The sequence below is a fragment of the Kogia breviceps genome, unplaced genomic scaffold (genome assembly GCF_026419965.1).
Source record: "Kogia breviceps isolate mKogBre1 unplaced genomic scaffold, mKogBre1 haplotype 1 scaffold_234, whole genome shotgun sequence".
Classification (NCBI taxonomy): Eukaryota; Metazoa; Chordata; class Mammalia; order Artiodactyla; family Physeteridae; genus Kogia; species Kogia breviceps.
In genome coordinates this window covers 53,805-73,512 of record NW_026711673.1, presented here as the reverse complement: position 1 = coordinate 73,512, position 19,708 = coordinate 53,805, and positions in this window count along the sequence as shown.

Below are 19,708 nucleotides of genomic sequence, written 5' to 3'. Positions count from 1 at the left end.
TTTGTGTATATACTTCAATAAAGTTAATTTTTATAAGTTTGGAAAATCTCAGCAACCATAACAAAACTACTCTTAAATTTTGTTCATGTCCGTCATGTCTTCATTCGTTTGCTTTCCTTTGCATGACTGAAATCAGAACGTACCTAATGACTTTGAATCTTGCTTTTTTCATTTAACATTACATCATAAAATTTTCCATATTGCTTCATTAATTTTCATAATCACCATTTTAAATGACTCTATAATCTTTTGGGAATTGAAAATGTAATCTATACTTACAGTAAAAAAAAAAAGAAAAAAAAAACACAAACAAACTTCGGAGACCCCCTACACAGTAAGAGCTAACTCTTCCCCTGAACTCTGACCTTTAAGGCCCCTTACTTAGAAGTAGTGGACAATCCAGTTTCTAGTATGTACATTCAGAAATAGTCTATGCATATAAAGACAAGATGTGAACGTCTTTCCCTCTCCTTTTAGACATAACTAAGACAATACAAGATGCTTGCTTTTGCCCATAATACAGCTTGGTTACCATCTCATGTTCATACATCAAAAGGGGCCTTGTTCTTTTTAACCACTGCATGTATTCTACAGTGTACTGAACCAATATTGATAAGCACTTAGGGTTTTCCCAGGTTTTTTTTTCTGTTTCCCATACCACAAGGTATAATGTTGAAGTTTTGACTCAGCTATCAATTTACAGTAGATGCCACATTCCAAAGGCAGTGCTAGCCTGTATGCAAAATGTACCACAAAAGTAGCTGAGAGCTTGTCACATGATCATTGAAACCTCTCAGCTAAGCTGAGGATATAAAAGGGTGGAGAGGGAAGAGATTGTGAAGGGATTTGGGAGGGCTTCCTCCACCCGTTAAGGTCAAGAAAGACTTTCTTCAACAGGTAACTCAAAGGGCTCAGTATACGTCCCTACAGTCAGGGGTCTGACTTCTGTCTAGGAAACACCGAGGAGGAAAGAAATACTAGAATGATCTCTTAAGGGTATAAAGTGGTGTGGCTCCTGCTGTGCTCATCCTGTGGGCTCAGGATTTTTCCAGAGAAAATTACACAAGTTTTCCCGTGCAGCGGTTGGCTCTAAGTCGGTGCCATCTACACCCCCCTCCCCCTCCCACTGGCTTCCTCTGGTCTGTCAGCTGGAGGCAAGGCCAGCTTTGACCTCTTTGCCCATGAATCACAACCTGTTTCTCTCATATGCTCAGCACAAGTCAGGGGCGGACAGGCCAGGACATCTGGATAAGGTCTGGGTCCAGTTCTCAGCCTGGCTCCTTGCCTTTGACCATTCTTCGGCCCCTAGCCCACCTACCCTGTGAGCTGGGCTGAAATAGAGACCCCGTGGGTCACTGTGCTGAGCCTGAAGGGCTTCTCTCTTCCTTCCTCCCACCTGCATCAAGACAGGTGCTTCTTCTCACCCCGCTGCTGCCCTCCCGGGAGAGCCTGCTTTCTGGGCTTCTTTCCCCTCATTTGCTCCTCTTGATCTAGAGGCCAGTTGCCAAGGTCATGACATGCACACACTCCCTACGTGATCTGTCCTTGCAGTCCTTGGGTTGTTCTCTCTCTGCTCCTCCCGCCCTCAACTCTGCCCAGGGCTGGCTGTCCCCAGAACAAGGCATACGCTCAGAGAAGACGAGCCCCTGTTAGCATCCTTGGGAGCAAAGCAAAATTCTGCAAGGAAAGTCACTGCCCATGAAGATAATATCCAACAAGGTGCTTCTCAAACTTTAATTTGCATTGGAAGCATCGGAGGATCTTGCTGAACCGCAGACCCTGACCCAGGATATCTGGATGATGAAAGTGTGCATCTCTAACAAGCTCCCACGTGATGCCAGTGCTGCTAGTCTGTGGACCAGACTTTGAGTGGCAAAGACTTAGGACATTCCAAAGCCAAAGTGACTTTTAAAAAGTCATTCTTTGGGGTCATCTCATAGGTAGAGAGAGCAAACAGAATTAAAAATAAATTACTGGGACTGCCCTGGTGGTCCAGTGGTTGAGAATCCGCCTTCCAATGCAGGGGACGCACGTTTGATCCCTGATTTGGGAACTAAAGATCCCACGTGCCGCGGGGCGACTAAGCCCGCACGCCACAACTAGTGAGACCGCGTGTTGCAACTACAGGGCCCATGTGCTCTGGAGCCCGCACACCATAACTAGAGAGAAGTCCACACGCCGTAACCAAAGATCCCGTGTGCTGCAACTAAGACCCGATGCAGCCAAAAATACATAAATAAGTAAATAAATATTTTTAAAAGATACATCCTCAAAAATAAATAAAATTAAAAATAAATTATTTAAATATTGTAAAGCACAAGGGCTTTTATTTCTTTCAAGGATACGTATTATCATGGAGTGGAGTGACAGAGGGCTAAAAAAGAGGGTCCTGTGAATCTGCCGCAACAAAGAGGGAAGCACTAAGATTCACAGGTCTGTTTTCCTGCTACATGTGAGGGCTTCGAAACAGCTTGAAAATGCCTGATTCTCACCCATAGACCAGGGTGCTATGACGGATTCTCTTATCCATTTTTTTTTTTTCTTGGCCATTTTTAGGGCGTTTTCTAACCCTCCTTGAGTGTGTTCTTATCTATGCATTGAACAAATGAACAAAGAATTGGATTAGTTTGCTAAGAAATTAGTTTCCTCACTGTACAAAAGTAAACTCTGGTCCCATCACTATGTTGTCACAAAGTCTGTGCACTGTTCAAGTTAATGATGCTTTCCCCAAACCTAAGCCAGGCTCACACCTGTTTCCTTCTATCGCCGCTGCTTGCCCAGGGGTTGCTCGGGGTTACATGAATGTGTTTTCCTGAGCAAGGCTGGGCAGTCACTGTTGCTGTCCTGCAAGGACAGCCAGAAACAGCTCTTCTGTGATCACCTCTCCCCACCTGTGCCGGGTCGGGGTGGGGATGCAGGAGGATTGGCAGGGAAGCTAAGAGGCTGCTTTGAGAGGCTGCCAAGTAAAGTGCTGCACGGTTATCTCTGAGTCATCAGGGCAGGGACGAGCTTGGAGGAGTGGGGTTTTCCTGCCAGTATTGTGGTGTCTCTGGGTATGAGCAGATGCAATTGGCTGTGTGGACTGGCAACCAGCCCCGTGGCTACTGCCTCATTTGCATCATGATTTACATGGTTGGGTCTTAGACACTCATGGGTCGGCGTTTTTCTGAAAGGTTTAGACAGACACATGCTTTATGCCTATCTAGGCAAGTGAAGAGTTCTTTGGAGTGATGAGCAGATTTTTGGCTGTTTCTTAATTTGTGCATTTCTACCAGTGGTGCCAGCTGCTAATGCAGTGATAGCTGCATTAGAAGCTGGAGCACCTCACTAGGGTCCACCTTATGAAAACCTTCACGTGGGGCCCTTGGCGTTGGAGAGGAGAGGCCATAAAGAGAACTGGTAAATACAGCCCTGGTTTTTGAGGAGCTGACAGTCTGAGGCAGGAGGAGAAGCAAAGAAAGATCCTGAGAAATCATGAAGGAATTTCTGTGCAAATGGGTTTAGGAAGCACAAGGGCACGGGGCGGTGACCGTGGAGAGAGCAGAGGTGCTGCAGCCCTAGGGGGCGGGGGGAAGCAGAGGGGAATTCGCTGTGTCCTCTAGGGAGTTACTTAACCTCTCTAGGCTTTAATTCCCACCCCCATCCCCACATCCCACAGCGAAATCCCACAGCAACTGCCAGCTCAGTTGCTTGGAGGATTAAATGACAGAATGCATATAAGATGTCTGGAGCAGCACCTGCTGTCAGTGGCATCTGTCACAATTATTATTGTCAATAGGATGGAACCGCGGACCAACCATGATGCTGTCTTTCACATTTAGCCTTCCACTGTGAGGAAGGCCTGCCCTGAGCTCCCTCACTCCCTCAAACCTTGGGTTTTCCTTGGAATCGACAGCACCAGTGAATGGCTGGACAGAGGGCAAAGTGCCATCTGTGGCCACCAAACAGGATAGAACAGAATGAGGCTGAGAGGTCCACTTGAGGGTAAACGTCAGAAGTGCAACCTCAGGGACAGAGAGCATCACTCACTTTCTACCCCCAGCCAGCTGGCTGGAACGGGTTGGCAGACTGAGAGGTTGCATGATGAGTAGTTACGAGCATAGGGCCAAACCGGGTTCAAATCTCAGCACTGTCACCATTCATATCCCCTTGGGAAAGTGACCTTAACCTCGCTGCATCTCTGTTCCTTGATCTGTCAGATGGAAATAATCATAGTGTTGTTGTGAGAATCAGAGAAGTTAACACATACAAAGGGGTCAGAACAGTGTCTGGCATGGAGTCAACACACTATTCTTTAAAAAAAAATAAAAAATTATTTAGTTATTTTGGCTGCACCGCATCGGTATCTTTGTTGTGGCACGCGGGATCTTTAGTTGCAGCGCGTGGACTTTTAGCTGCAGCACGCATGTGGGATCAAGTTCCCCGACCGGGGATCGAACCACGGCCCCCTGCATTGGGAGCGCGGAGTCTTTTACCCACTGGATCACCGGGGAAGTCCCTGCTATTCTTATTTAGCAGAGATCCTTGGGTATGACGTTCTGGGTTTTGTCCCTCTGCGATAATTTTTGGGGAGGTGGCTGGCCTGTGTATGGTAGTGTGAGGGGGGTCTGTGGCGGCAGAGGACTGAAGACACCCAGGTGGGCAGGCAGAGCCCTGCCTTTGCCCTGGTCTGTGGGTTGTCAGGGAAGGGGAGGATAAGGCTGCTTGCCAGGAGGGAGGAGGATGTGCTTGTCCAGGGTCTTAAAGTTCCTTTAAAGGACTCTAACGAATTTTCTAGGAACATCCATGAGGAGCTCGGGGCCCTGCCCAAGGTGTCATCTCCTCTTGCAGGTGGAGAGTGGCTGTGTCTCCATGACCCTTCTGGGGCACCATGCCCACCAGCTGCAGCCTCTGCTTCCCAACCCGCCAGCAGCCCCTCAGCCCAGGCACTGGTGCCTAAACCTTACCCTGGCAACATCTGACTTTCCCCACCACTACTTTTCCCTCTTTCCTGTAACAAAACAAACAAACAAACAAGCAAAAAACCCTTGTTGTGTCATATCTAGTCTTGTAAGTCACTTTAGGTTGCTCTTGGAATAGGCAGAGTATAAATAAATAAACTTGATCCTGGAGTTCTCGTTTACCTTTCTTCAAGTTTTTACAGCAGTGATTTTCAAACATTTTTTTCAGAGAAATCCCCCCTCCTCCACTTTTTTTTTTTTTTTTTTTGATGTGGACCTTTTTCTTAAAGAAGACGTTGGGTGTAGGAGTTTATTAATTTATTTTATTTATTTTTGCTGTGTTGGGTCTTCGTTTCTGTGCGAGGGCTTTCTCTAGTTTGGCAAGCGGGGGCCACTCTTCATCGCGGTGCGCGGTCCTCTCACTATCGCGGCCTCTCCTGTTGCGGAGCACAGACTCCAGACGCGCAGGCTCAGTAATTGTGGCTCACGGGCCCAGCCGCTCCGCGGCATGCGGGATCCTCCCAGACCGGGGCTCGAACCCCTGTCCCCTGCATTAGCAGGCGATTCTCAACCACTGCGCCATCAGGGAAACCCGATGTGGGCCGTTTTTAAAGTCTTTATTGAATCTGTGACAATATTGCTTCTGCTTTATGTTTTGGATTTTTGGCCATGACGCACGTGGGATCTTAGCTCCCCGACCAGGGATCAAACCCACACCCCCTGCACTGGAAGGCAAAGTCTTAACCACTGCACTGCCAGGGACGTTCCGAGAAATCCTTTAGAAAAATTTTTTTTTTAATTTTTGGCTTCATTGAGTCTTCACTGCTGCTCACAGGCTCTCTCTAGTTGCGGCCAGCGGGGGCTCCTCTTTGTTGTGGTGCGCAGGCTTCTCATTGTGGTGGCTTCTCTTGTTGCGGAGCATGGGTTCTAGGCGTTTGGGCTTCAGAAGTTGTGGCGCACGGGCTTAGCTGCTCCACGGCATGTGGGGTCTTCCTGAACCAGGGCTCGGACCCGTGTCCCCTGCATCGGCAGGCGGATTGTTAACCACTGAGCCACCACGGAAGCCCCCGAGAAATCCTTTTTCAAAAATGAAATATTTCGGGCTTCCCTGGTAGCGCAGTGGTTGAGAGTCCGCCTGCCGATGCAGGGGACACGGGTTCGTGCCCCGGTCCGGGAAGATCCCACATGCCGCGGAGCGGCTGGGCCCGTGAGCCATGGCCAATGAGCCTGCGCGTCCGGAGCCTGTGCTCCGCAACGGGAGAGACCACGGCAGTGAGAGGCCCGCGTACCGCACACACACACACAAATAAATAAATTAAAAAAGAAAGAAAGATTTCATAGAAGCTCTACATATATTATATATACCTCGGGTATTGTGGGCTTGGTTCCAGATCACCACAATAAGGTGAATATTGCAATAAATCGAGTCTCACAATTTTGGGGGTTCCCCAGTGTATATAAATGTTATGTTTACACTGTACTGCAGTCTATTAAGCCAAAGTAGTATGTCTAAAAAAATGTATTAAAAATATATAAGGGGCTTCCCTGGTGGTGCAATAGTTAAGAATCCGCCTGCAAATGCAGGGAACACGGGTTCGAGCCCTGGTCCAGGAAGATCCCACATGCCGCTGAGCAACTGAGCCCGTGTGCCACAACAACTGAGCCTGTGCTCTAGAGCCCGCGAGCCACAACTACTGAGTCCACGTGCCACAAGTACTGAAACCCACGCGCCTAGAGTCCGTGCTCCGCAACAAGAGAAGCCACCGCAATGAGAAGCCTGCCCGCCGCAATGAAGAGTAGCCCCTGCTCGCCGCAACTAGAGAAAGCCCGCAAGCAGCAAAGAAGACCCAATGCAGCCATAAGTAAATAAACAAATTTATTTAAAAATAGAGAGAGAGAGAAAATAAAAATTTATTAAAAATATTTTATCACTAAAAAGTGCCAAAATAATTACAATAGTAACATCAAAGATCACTGATCACAGATCACCATAGTGTAATAATAACAAAAAAGTTTGAAATATTACAAGAATTACCAAAATGTGACACAGAGACATGAAGCGAGCAAATGCTATTGGAAAAATGGCACCAATAGACTTGCTTGATGCCAGGTTGCCACAAACCTTCAGTTTGTAAAAAACACAATATCTGTGAAGCGCAATAAAGTGAAGTGCAATAAAAACTAAAATGATATATAATATACGTGTATATATATATATATATATATAAACATATGTATGGATATATTCATATATATATCCATATATATGTGTATATATATATCTTGCTCAGTTAAAGCAGGAGAAGGACCCCGAGCACCCAGGCCCTGGCCGTTCCCTTTTTTTGAGGCATCCTTACCAAGCCTTAGCTCTGGGGATCCCTGTTTGTAAACCACCAGTCTGCTCCATGGAAAACATGCTGCAATACTTAGTATGTCATTTTGATGCAAAAAATAAGGAAGTGAGATGGTTTGTTATGACCTTTTGGACAATTTGCTAACTAGTGGTGGAATGCTAAAGAATGAAATGCTAAAGAATTCACTAGTATCTAACAGAAAAGAACTGTGAACGAAAACAAGTCTTGGGGTTTGCCTGGTGGCGCAGTGGTTGAGAATCCGCCTGCCGATGCAGGGGACACGGGTTCGTGCCCCGGTCCCGGAAGAGTCCACATGACGCGGAGCGGCTGGGCTTGTGAGCCATGGCCGCTGAACCTGCGTGTCCAGAGCCTGTGCTCCGTGACGGGAGAGGCCACAACAGTGAGAGGCCCGTGTACCACAAAAAAAAAAAAAAAAGTCTTATTGACTCTTCTATTATAAAAGATAATCATTGTGAGTTTAAGTAACAATTTGGTCTTAAATATTACTGATGGAATGTCACAGTTAAATGTGGCTCCTTCATGTGAAATGTAGAAGAAAACACTTCAGAAGTCATGATGGAACAGAGTTTTAACTGATAACTGACACAACATCTCTATCAGCTGCCTCTGTCTTCCCCATACCAGTGAATTCCCCATTCCTCAAAATGCCTCCACTTTCCGGTCTCCCTCCTTAAAGAGGGTTTAACCCTCTTTCTTCTCAACTCCCAACTCCATGAAGCCTCTTGTAAGCTACCTAGTCCAAACCTTGTAGCACTATGTCAAGCACAGGCTGCTCTGAGTTAGGATGCGGGCCTGGCTCCCCCAGGGAGGGGATAACGTGGTGTCTGAATCACTTTGCACTTAATGGTCAGCCTACACTAGGGCAGTGGCACCAAATAACTGCCACCGTTATGCTCTAATTCTGCCTGATACCTAACACAGTGCCAGCTTCTAAAATAATTCAAACTTTTACGGCCGTGTTGGTATAAGTCAAATATATTAATATCATATGTCAAAACATCTTCTTCAGACCTAAAATTAATTTTTTTCTTCTGATTAAAAAAAAATTGCAGCATTTTTTTAAGTCTCCCAAAATTCTGTAGTACTTGGTACTCGGCAGGTATATAAGACTGCTGCCTGCTAGCTATGTGGACTGGGCAATTTACTTAACTTCTCTGGGTTTAGTTTTCTCATTTGTAAAATGAGGATAATAATAGGACCCAATTTGCCAAATTAAACGTTATCTATCACTTGTTTTGCACAGTTAAAAACTGGGAAGCACAAAGGAGAAAATCTTAATTTCTTCTTGTGCTCTGATCCAACCTCAAATCTAGTGTTTCACTGTACTCTTGGCAAAAACAGACTTCCTATTTCAAAGGAAAAGCACCACAAAAAACAAATGAAACCAAACCAAAAGCCCTTTCTGAGACATCCAAGGACTCTTGCCAAGCACCAGCTTGATGAGTTCATAGTAAATGAATCAGAGACACACGCTTTAGATTTCCCTCTCAAAGTCCCAAGAGAGAAACAGGAAGGTGAGGATTTGAGAGAGCTCCTGGCTGTGCCAGCCCCACTCCACCAGCTGAGCGAGAGATCAGAGTGTCCAAGAGCCCCTCAGACATCCTTCCCCTGGGCTCAACTCACATTTCTCATTTGAATGTGTCCTGTCCCAGAGAGTAGATGCCATCGAGGGGCCCTGACAAGAAACCAGATAGTAAACACGGCACCCCAAACCCACTATTTGGTTATTGCTTAATCCTCCACCTCTATTCCGTTCATTTCTAGCTGCAGACAGGTAGGATTTCTAAGAAAGATCTGGGGGGTGGAGGTGGTGGACTGGCTCTCTGTGGGTGATGTTCTCCAGGAAACTCAGCTAGCTTCCTGAAAGATGTCATACACTGGAATGTTCTCAGGGGCTGGCAGGGGAACCCTGGAATGACTCAAGTGAGGACCTGACCCAGGAAAGGGTGGGTTATGGCCTAAAACCACACTCTCCTCTCACTTTGTCAAACTGCCTCCATTTTACTCACAGCTTTATCTCCTACCCCAATAACCAGGAAGACTTCCTAGATGAACTAGAAGCCATTTCCACCCCAGGTCCCGCTCACACCTCCAACACCCTCATTTGCATATGCCGTTAGATTTTATTGACAGCTGAGTGATCTGTGAATAGCTTCAGCAGGGTCCACTAATGGAATGCAATGAGTTGGATCGCAACTTTTAAAAAGATCTGCTCGACACCCAGTTTGGTTGAGCCCCCCCCCCCCGAGTCAATTTGTCAGAAAGTCAGTCAATACACGTGGAGTGATCGTGCACTGCTAGCAAGTCCTTTAGCCAAGCACTGGTTAGTGCAAGCCCGAGACAGATGTTAAAGAAAGACCTGACCCTGACTCCTAGAGATGGAGAAGTCAGGGAAAATATAAACGGAAGCCACAAAGAACTCCAGACGCAAACATCTGCAACCTGACTTGTTAACCTGTGTGGTCATGCCCAGCAGAGGTAAGTGTTCCCCACTGTCTTAATCTGGCTAAGGGTCTAGAGGCGGCTTCTTCCTCTCTGCCCAAGCAGGCCTTTATATGGAGCACACAGTATCTCCAATCCTAAGTGGAAACAAAACAAGTTTGTCACTACCGCTCACCCGCTCTAGGCATCCCCCCAGCCCCAGGAAGCAGGAGGGGCTTCCTGCCTAGAGGAGAGTAAAAGGCTCTCACCACTCAAAACTGGGCACCACGCATCCCACAGCAAAGAAGGGGAGCACTCAGCAGTTGCATCAGCAGATCTGTGTAAGAACCCACCACCTGGAGAAGACAACATGAATGCAGAATTGTAGCTGGAGGCTGTGGTTTGCGGTGACCACTGTGACCCACTGTAATTATCATGCACCAGGAGAGGGCCTGTGCTGGGCGTTTTGGAGCACAGAGATATAGAAGACAGCTCTCTGGCCTTGGGACATCCTATATGAAGAGTCAACCAAAAGCACAAGGCTGTCTGCATTCAGTGCCAAATGGCTGATGTGCGCAGTGTATCAGAGGAAAAGAAATAATAATGGTAACATTTATTGAGCGCTTCCCATGTGTCAGAGCGCTATTCTAAATGGTTTATATATACTTAATTTTTCCAACAACCCGTAAGGTGGGTACTAGTAGCATTCTCATTTTATTGATGAGAAAAGTGAGGCTCAAGGAGGTTAAAGAATTCACTTGGTGTCACATGATTTTTAATGGTAGATCCAGGATTTGAACTCAAAATATCACTCCCACAAGCATGTTTTTCTTAAGAGATGGGAAAGGACTCTGGGAATGAGAGGTAACAGAAGGCACAGGACTCTGACTCTTTTTTTTTTCTTTTTCTTTTTTTCTTTTTTTTTTTTTTTCTGTGTGTGTGTCTGTGTGTGTGTGTGTGTGTGGTACGCAGGCCTCTCACTGCCGTGGCCTCTCCCGTTGCGGAGCACAGGCTCCGGACGCTCAGGCGCAGCGGCCATGGCTCACGAGCCCAGCCGCTCCGCGGCATGTGGGATCTTCCCGGACCGGGGCACGAACCCGTGTCCCCTGCATCGGCAGGCGGACTCTCAACCACTGCGCCACCAGGGAAGCCCTGACTCCTATTTCTGTTACTTATTTTTGATATAGACAGGGAAATTCAATGGCTGAGTTTTAAAGTAGGAGCATGCCTTAACAGTCGAGAGATCGTTTCTGATGTTTAGTTTTGCAATATTTAAAATCCTCAACTTGTGAGCATGGTTTTAAATTATATATTCAGTATCTTGTAATAATTCTCTCTCTATATATGAATCACTTTGCCGTACACCTGAAACCAACACGATATTTAAAATCAACTATATTTCAATTATAAAAAAATTATAAAGTGCGAGAGCAGTGGGCTGGGACTGGCTGGCTGGCGGGGAAGGGGAGGAGCTGAGGGGCAAAGAGGAAGGGAGGGCCGGGAGGGAGAAGCAGCTCTCCTGGGGGCTGCCTGCGTGTCGCTGCGGAGTCCCAGGCTTGCCTCTGCATCCTGCGCTCCCTGATGCGGCCTCCGTGTCACAGGCGGGACGGAGGACGGAGGGGAGGGGCATCCCGGTCGGGTGGGCGTGGGAGAGCGTCCTCAACAACCTCTTTCTTCCTCCTTGGGGTCGAGTCGTTCGCGAGGCAGCTCTCTTATCCTGGTGGGTCCCGTCCCGCAAGGGTCCCGGGTCCTGACCCTCGGTCCTCGGAGACCGTGTCAGGCAGGACCCAGAGTCTCCTGAACCACAGCGCCATCGTGTGGCCGCTGACAGGTGCCTCTGGGGCTCCTCTGGCTCCGCTCTCCCGCGCTCTACCCACCTGTGCTGGTGGGTTTCAGTTGGCTGTCTTCTGGGGCAGGGAGCCGAGAGGGAAAGTGGGCCTGCCTGCCGAGGCCGGGAGCAGATTGGCCTGGCTCTGAGAACTGGCTTCTCAGAGCGTAGCATATTGGAAGGAATGATCATTAGAGCTGGGCGGGCCAGAGCCCTGCCCCCCTTGCTTAGGAGCTTTTGTCCCTGAGCCTCTTGGGGCCTCAGTTTTCCCATCTGTTAAAGGGGCATAATAATACCTGGTGGAAGATAAATCGCGAAGCCTCTAGAAGCCTCCACCTCCTGCAAGCGGTGGGAGCTCAACGTGTCATTGATGGTGCCATAATCCTCAGTCACCCCAACAGGTCTCAATGCTGCTGAGACTCAGGCTTGGCAGACGGCAGGTGTTCGGGGTGCAAACCACTAGGAATGCCTTCTTCGTGCCAGCTTAATAGTGGGATAGCCCCAGGGCTAAATATTTGCCTATTCTCATAAAAGATAACAGTCCAGTTGGTCTTGCAAACCACATAGGAACAGCTGGCTAATCTGTTCACCAGCCCAGGGGAATGCTCCGTCTTCACCATTTACTTCTGCCTCCCACGTCTGCCCGAGGGAAGCCCTCTGGGAACAAACACATCCCACTTCTGAGAGGCACTGCAGTTGCAGTGGTGAGGGGGAGGCAATAATGCAGGGGATCCCGCAGACCCAGAGTTCACTTGCCAGGTGAGGACCTGGGGCAAGTCACTAACTTCTCCAAACCCCTGTCTCTCACCTGTGAGTCAGACATCTTAGCTCCCAATTCCTTAGGCTTTGTGGAATTAAATGAGGTATTCATGTGAAACGCTTAGTACACTGGATTTAGTATGTATTAACAACACCAGAGAACTTATTAAAATACTAGTAACCGGGCTCCACCCTGAGTTTCTGAATCAGTATATCTGGGGTGAGGCTCAAGAGTGTGCATTTCTAATTTGCATTTCACGAGATGCTGCTACAGTCTGTCCCAGGACCAAACTTTGAGAAGGACTAATCTCGCATATACTAGACCTGCAATTCATGTTCACGGGGACTCCCCAGCCATCCAAGTACAAATCAAAAGGGAGAATGACAAGATATGGGGGAATGTGAACCCAAACCCTATCAAGCAAAAGCTGCAAGCCCAACATCCAGCTAGTAGTAAGAAGAGTTCCATTTAACAAACGTAAATTGAATGTCTTCTCTCCATTGCTTCCATATGCTCCGTTGGACAGTGCTTTGCTCACATGCACCGTCTCATTTGATACTCATCCTAGCCTTCTGAAGTGTGTGACGATCAGGAGGAAGGGGCTCTCGGAGAGGTCCAGTGATTGCTGAGGGCACAGAGCTCTGGAAGGCAGAGCACAGGCAGCTGGAGCCGGCTGACTATGATGGGGGCCCTTTCAAGCTGCCTCTCAGACACCTGAGCATGCTTGGCCGAGGCTGGGTGGGCCCCTGTGAACCTGCCTCGGGCCCTGCCCTCTGACGGCTTCTGTCCCGTCTGAATTCCCATCGCGAGCACACTCTCTTAGCCAGCTGAGTCTGCTCTGGGGCCAAGGGCCGAATCACCTCGCCCTTGCCAGGCTCATTGGCTCTGCCTCTCTTCTCACCCACAGGACACTTTGTCCTTCTAAGAGTGTGGCATGTGTCCTCACCTCTGGCTGTTTGCTCTGGGCTCCAAGGCTCCCAGCAAAAGGAGGAGGTCCTCAGGGTTTGGGGTAGAACCAGTAGGCCGTCCCTTGGCAAGCAGCACATACCAGGCCCTGCAGGTCTCAGAGGGAGTCCTCCCTTCCCTATCTTGGGCATCTGAGAGGCTGCAGAGACCCAGCCATAGCAACACCCCAGGAGCGAGCCACCTCGAGAGGCTCAGATGGAGGTGCTGCTCTCCCCCACTCAGCCTGGGTCGGGGAGGGAAGGGGCACTAACTGCACGGACTTCAGGATGCCAGGGTTCCCTCCTCCAGGCCCAAGATCCATTTGTTTTTATGGTTGCTGGAGGGAACAGGGGCTTGAGAGCAAAAGGCCGTCATCTGAAGCAACGCTGGGTCTCTGCTACCGAAATAGCTGTGTGGTCTAAGGAAGTCGCAACGTCTTCGCCTGCATTTGTTTCCTCCTTTGCAAAGAGCTGAGGAGGACCCGCCTCCTAGGGCCGCTGGGGGGGCTGAATGACATCGGTGTGTTCCAGCTGCTGGCACCTAATGAGCAGTGAATAACCCCATCTTCCTTCCTTTGGTGAGCCTGTTCCTGAAGGTACACAGGCCGTGAGACAAAGACCCCACCTGCTAGGAGCTTCTACCCCACAGTCTTGCCCAAACAGGGCAATGGCAGGAGGTCTGAGACTGGACCCGGCTGGGGGCATTGGGTTCAGGAGGTTGAGGCTGCTGGTCCAAGGGATGGGCACCCAGTGTGTGAGCTCTGCAGCTGGGTGACTGAAGCCTGCTCCGTGCCAGCTGGGCTTGAATCAGAGCTAATGGCCTGCTAATGGTTTTCAGAGCTTTGCCTTGGAGGTGTGGAGAGCCGTGTGACTCACTGAGAGCCCCGTGTGGCTCACTGCCGTGGCAGCCGGTGCGACTGGAGGCTCTTCCATCCAGCAGCCTCTGCTCTCAGCACCTTTCGTTTCATGTTCCTTCATTTATATTTATTCATTCTGCAAACACTAGTCAGGAACCCAGAATGTGCTTGGCCCTGGGAGCACAGGCCCGGCTGAGGAAGACAGACTTGAAGGGGGGAAGGACTGAAGGTGGGTGACCTCCCACCCATCACCCCCTCTCCTCATCAGGCTCTGAGTGGCGGGGGGTGGATGAGTCAGAGCTTTCCTCCAGGCTCCCGAGGCTCACCCCCTTTCTCATGGGGTCACAGGAAAGGCCTGATGAAGGAGAAGTGTTTGAGGTTAATTGTGCTGAACTTGGCTCCTGAAGGGATGTGGGATGGGGAAGGAGGAAGCATGGAAGATAGTGCCCGGGGGACCAAGAGAAGGTACCACTGACAGCTGCGGCCATAGAACTGCCTTGGAAGGGGAGAAGATCAACTTGGTTTCAGTTTGTTTTCTTGAGTTTCTTTTCTTTTAGAAGATGAAAAGGGAGTCAAGAAGCCCAGTGTGAGGATCCTGGGGGATAAAAGTGAGGACGGAGAAAGGGTAAATGAAATGCTTCCTTGGCCCCAGCTCCCTCGAGCCTTCCTTCCCGGTTTCTCTGTCTCCAGCATCTCCCCTCTTCCTCTGGCCATCCTCTCTACCCTCTTGTCTCTTCAGTGCCTCTCCATCCCAGACTACCTCTGAAGCTCCCGAGGAATAACTGAAAAGTACAGCGACCGCCAAAATTGCTTCCCCGGCCCTGGCTCCACCTCTGCATCTGCTGTCCAGATTTTGCTTCAAAGTTCTGCCCGCCACTCACAACCAGAAAAGAAGTATTGATTAGAAAAGAAAAAGAAGTTGGGAATTTGAGTTGGAAAGTGGAAGGAGCAAGGGATCTCTTTCACATTCAGCTAATGGCACTGTGGCTAGTGAGCTGTAGTGGGACATCAATACCAACTCCAAACCCCACTCACATCCTGCTGAACTGAGGTCTGAGTAAAGGCTAACTGATGGATGGTGACAGTGAAGTGACTTGTCTAAGGGTATTCGATAAAGACTAGTTCTTCTCTCCCTCTCCTCCTCCAAATTTCCTGGAGATCCCAGGACATTCCTAAGACCCCCCCCCCCATAATCTCTGTGGCCGTAAACTAGCTTCTAACCTCTTGTCCAATTGCCGGAGCCTAGAGGCGGTTGGGAGCTTTGGAGTAACGAGGCTGGGCTCTTACTAGCTGTGGGAACTTGGGAAGTACTTAACTTCTCAGAGTCTCAGTTTCCTCATCTTACAAAGGGAGGTAATAATATCTACCCAATGGGATGCTGTGAGGATTAAATGAGATCATGAGTTTGAAGGGCTTAACATGGTACCCAGAAGGGAGTATGTTCTCAATATGTGTCAGTCAATAATAATTCCAATAAAATCTCTACTTGGACGACCTACGAGTACCTTACACTCAGTATTGCTTGCCCACAAACCAGCTCCCTGGCCTCACTTTCTAGTTCCCTTACTGGAGTTAGCATTCCTCCTACATGTCCTCGGTGGTCTGGTCACCTGGATTCTATTCTGTTCTTTCCTCGTGTGAACTTTCTACCATCTCCTCATGCCCAAGTTCAGCCTTTCGTTATGTTTTCCCTGGGCCCCCTGACATCAGCGCTCCTGTTCAATCCCTCTCCACAGAGCCACCAGATTTAGCTTTTGGATTATGTCACTCTCTTCCTCAGGAACCTCCGGTGACTCCCCAGTGACCACTACTAATGTAACTACACACTCCTCACCCTGACGGTTCAGGTCCTCCACACTATGGCCTGATGCACCCCACCCCCCTCCTCCCTGTCCTTTCCCTCTCCCAACTCTTCCCCTCGGATGGGACATCACTGTCCCCACCACCCTCTTGCTCCCCAGGGTATGCTCTGTCAACAGAACAGATTGTAGAGACTATCCTAGGCAAAAAATAAAATAAAATAAAGGAATCTTTTGATGCTACCCTCAACCCACCAATACACTGGTCTACTCAGTCAAGGTTCTCCAGAGGAACAAATTTATATATAGAATGTATGTATATATACATGAATTGGCTCATGCAATTATGGAAGCTGGCAACTCAGAAATCTGCTGAGCTGGCAGGCTGAAGACCCAGGAGCACCAATGCTGGATCCATTCTGAAGGCCATCTGCTGTAGAATCAGGATAAGCCAATGCTGCAGATGAATTCCAAAGGCCGTCAGTTGGAGAATTCTCTCTTACTTGAGAGAGGCTGGTCTTTTGCTCTATTCAGGCCTTCAACTGATTGGATGAGGCCCACCCACATTATGAAGGGCAATCTGCTTTGCTCAAAGTCTACCAATTAATATGTTCAACTCAGTAAAACAACACCCTCACAGAAACACCCAGAATAATGTTTGATCAGATATCTGGGCATCGTGTGGCTGAGCCAAGTTGACTCATAAAATTAACCATCACCCCACTCATACTCCTCTCAATGTCTGCCCTCTTGAAAGGATCATAAAAAAGTCATCCACCTTGAAGACTTCAATGGGGCATTTTGCGTCCCAGAAATATTTACACTGTATCTCTAATTGTGGAATTTCAGCACTGATTTCCTATGCAAAGGAAATATGATTTTGAGTGGGGTGTAGGGGTCCAGATTCCTGAAGCCTGTGAAGAAATCACAGCACACTGGCATTTCAGCCAGCTGGCTGCTGTCCCTGCCTGACATTCCTGCTAGGCTTGGTTCACTCTTTTGCAGCTTTGCAGACAGTATGTACAAAAGTTAATTTCTAGCCTTTCTTCAAGCTCTCTTTGGTCCCAGCACAGCCGTAAGAAAAATTGTGAAGTAGAGCAAAATACAGGGCATGAAACCAACCAGAAACCACCAAGAGTACTCATCCATGAGAGGAAGAGGACCTCATTGCCAGGCCAGTGGGGAAACAAGAGACCCCTGGGCTCCAGGAGCTGAGAAGTGGAGCCCAGGGTGAAGGGGTGTGTGTGTGTGTGGTGTGTATGTGTGTGTGTATGTGTGGGTGCCTGTGAGTGTGTGTGTATGGGTGCCTGTGAAAGTTTGTGTGTATGTGTATGCATGGGTGCCTCTGTGTCTGTGTATGCATGGGTGCCTGTGAGTGTATGTCTGTGTGTGAGTGTGTATGTGTGTATGTGTGTGTGTGTGTATGAACCCTGACAGAAAGAGTTGGACACACATCTTGCCCTTCCTCAGGCTCTGGTGTTTCAGGTGTCTCTGGCCACAGCCCTGCTCAAGCTTAGTCCACTCTGCCCTTCTTTTTTGCCCCTTTGCCCATGACTCTCACATGCCAGGATCCAGGCTCTGAGCCCTGGTTCCTCACCATTGCCCTGCCCAGGATGCTCAGTCTCCTCAGGGTGTTGGGGAATCTGCTATGGGGCAAGACCCAGGAGGCCAGGCTTCTCCTTTTGGTTTGTCTCTACATCTGCCTCAGGTTCTTCTATCACAAAGTGACTCAAAGCTAGTTGATCTGCCAGCTTCTCTTCTAGCTCCAACAATGTGTGAGTAATTATTTTGGAAAACAGTGAAATTTAATGAATCAGTATATCAGGATGTTTCAGCTGCAAATAACAAAACACTTGGAATAAAGAACTAAATGACCAGGCTGATTGATCACAGCAAACCTGCAGGTCAGAGACAGGTGATGCCAGGATTGGTGTGGAATCTCTGAGAGATCATCAAGGACTCAGGCCCTTCCACCTTCTCTCTCTGCCTTCTTCACGGCTGCCGCGGTCTTCCCTCATGGCGGCAAGATGGCTGCAGTGGCTCCAAGCTTCCATTCTCATGTAGCAGCTTCTCAAGTAGGAAGAAAAGGGGTAAGGGTGAAATCAGTGAGGAAAAGCTTTCTCAGAGCTCTAGTAGCTTCTTTCTGGGTCTCTGGTCAGAACTGGGTCACAGGTCTAATCTTAAACCAATCACTGGACAAAGGGATGGGACGGACCAATCATGATACATCTACCTGGGCCTGATGGATGTATGAACAATTGAAAACTTGGGATTCTGTTAGCAAGAAAGTTTTGGAGCAGCTGTTTGGTGGGTTACACTGTTTCTTTCAGGAGAAAGAAACAGTGTCTGGCTGTTGTAGCCAAAAAGGGAATTTATTGGGAAGAAAATATAGGGTGGGGCCTGGAGGAAATAGGCAGAAAACAGCAGGAGCTTTTGAAATAAAAGCTTTTTAGCCAGAATGGCCTGGTACAGACGCCTCATCACTGGGAAAGAATTCTAGTGCCTCTGTGCCTTGCATCACTTGTTCAAGACAAGTCTTGGCAGAAGTATCGTATTGAATCAGGCTGGGGTTCAGGTCTATGACCTGGACAGCCGGGTGCAGAGAGGAGCACCTGGCCTGTTTAGTCTCCCAAGTAGCCACCTACCAAGACCTTATCCAATGGGAGATTCTCATCCAATAGGAAAGAGGAGTTGGAAGCTGCACAGACAACACAAAGCCAGACAGCACAGCTAATATCCAGGAATTAGAAAAGCCTCTGTGAAGCCTGTGGCTTGGGAGATGCAGTCCTTGGGAAGCAGTGGTTGGCCTTATTTATTTCCATCATGATTAATTACCAGGAAACAAAGTAATGACTATATGCTCCATATCATTTTGCAAATCTTATTAACTGTTGGGTAAGTTCAATTTATTTACAACACTAATATCTGTTTATGTCAGCCAAGTTGGCAGTGTGGTTAGCCGTTGGCAACTTCAAGGAATTAGAATATGGTTAAAACAAACAACAAACATTAGAAGGAACATCGTCTCTGAGGAGGCTGGGCTGGGGAGGAGTTTGATCTCAGGGCCTTAACTGCAGCTGCTTCTCCCTTGGGTCTTTTCTGCAGCTCCGTGCCCCCACCCCCGCCACTGCCCTCCCCCACCCCGCCCAGGTAAGACATTGATAGGAGCAGAGGCTCCGGAGGGGCCCAGGTTACATCTCCAGTGACTTGGCGATGGGTTGAGTTGGTTAGGAGGAGAGAAGCAGGTGGTCTTGCATTTTACAAGTTCTATTGAATTGAGGCAAAATTTCTGGTCATCTGTAGGACCTTCAATTAAAATGAGGTGAATACAAGTTTACACAGCCCTGTTTCATCAGCCCTGAATGCAGGGACCTGGGTCTGGGATGGAGGAAAGGATGGGGCAAGAGTGCGGACAGGGCCTTCCCTGGTGGCGCAGTGGTTGAGAGTCCGCCTGCCGATACAGGGGACACGGGTTCGTGCCCCGGTCCCGGAAGATCCCACATGCCGCAAAGCGGCTGGGCCCGTGAGCCATGGCCACTGAGCCTGCGCGTCCGGAGCCTGTGCTCCGCAAAGGGAGAGGACACAACAGTGAGAGGCCCGCGTACCGCAAAAAGAAAAAAAGAAAAAAGTGGGCGGACAGCCAGTGATGCGCGTGCGCAAAGAAACCGCCGCCCAAAACGGCGGAAACCGTGTGCGTGGGCGGTTGGTCCAGTCGGCGCCGGCCTCCTGCGATGTTCGTTGAAGTGAAACTGGGTCCTGTTGCCAGTCTAGTCAGCCTTGAGAC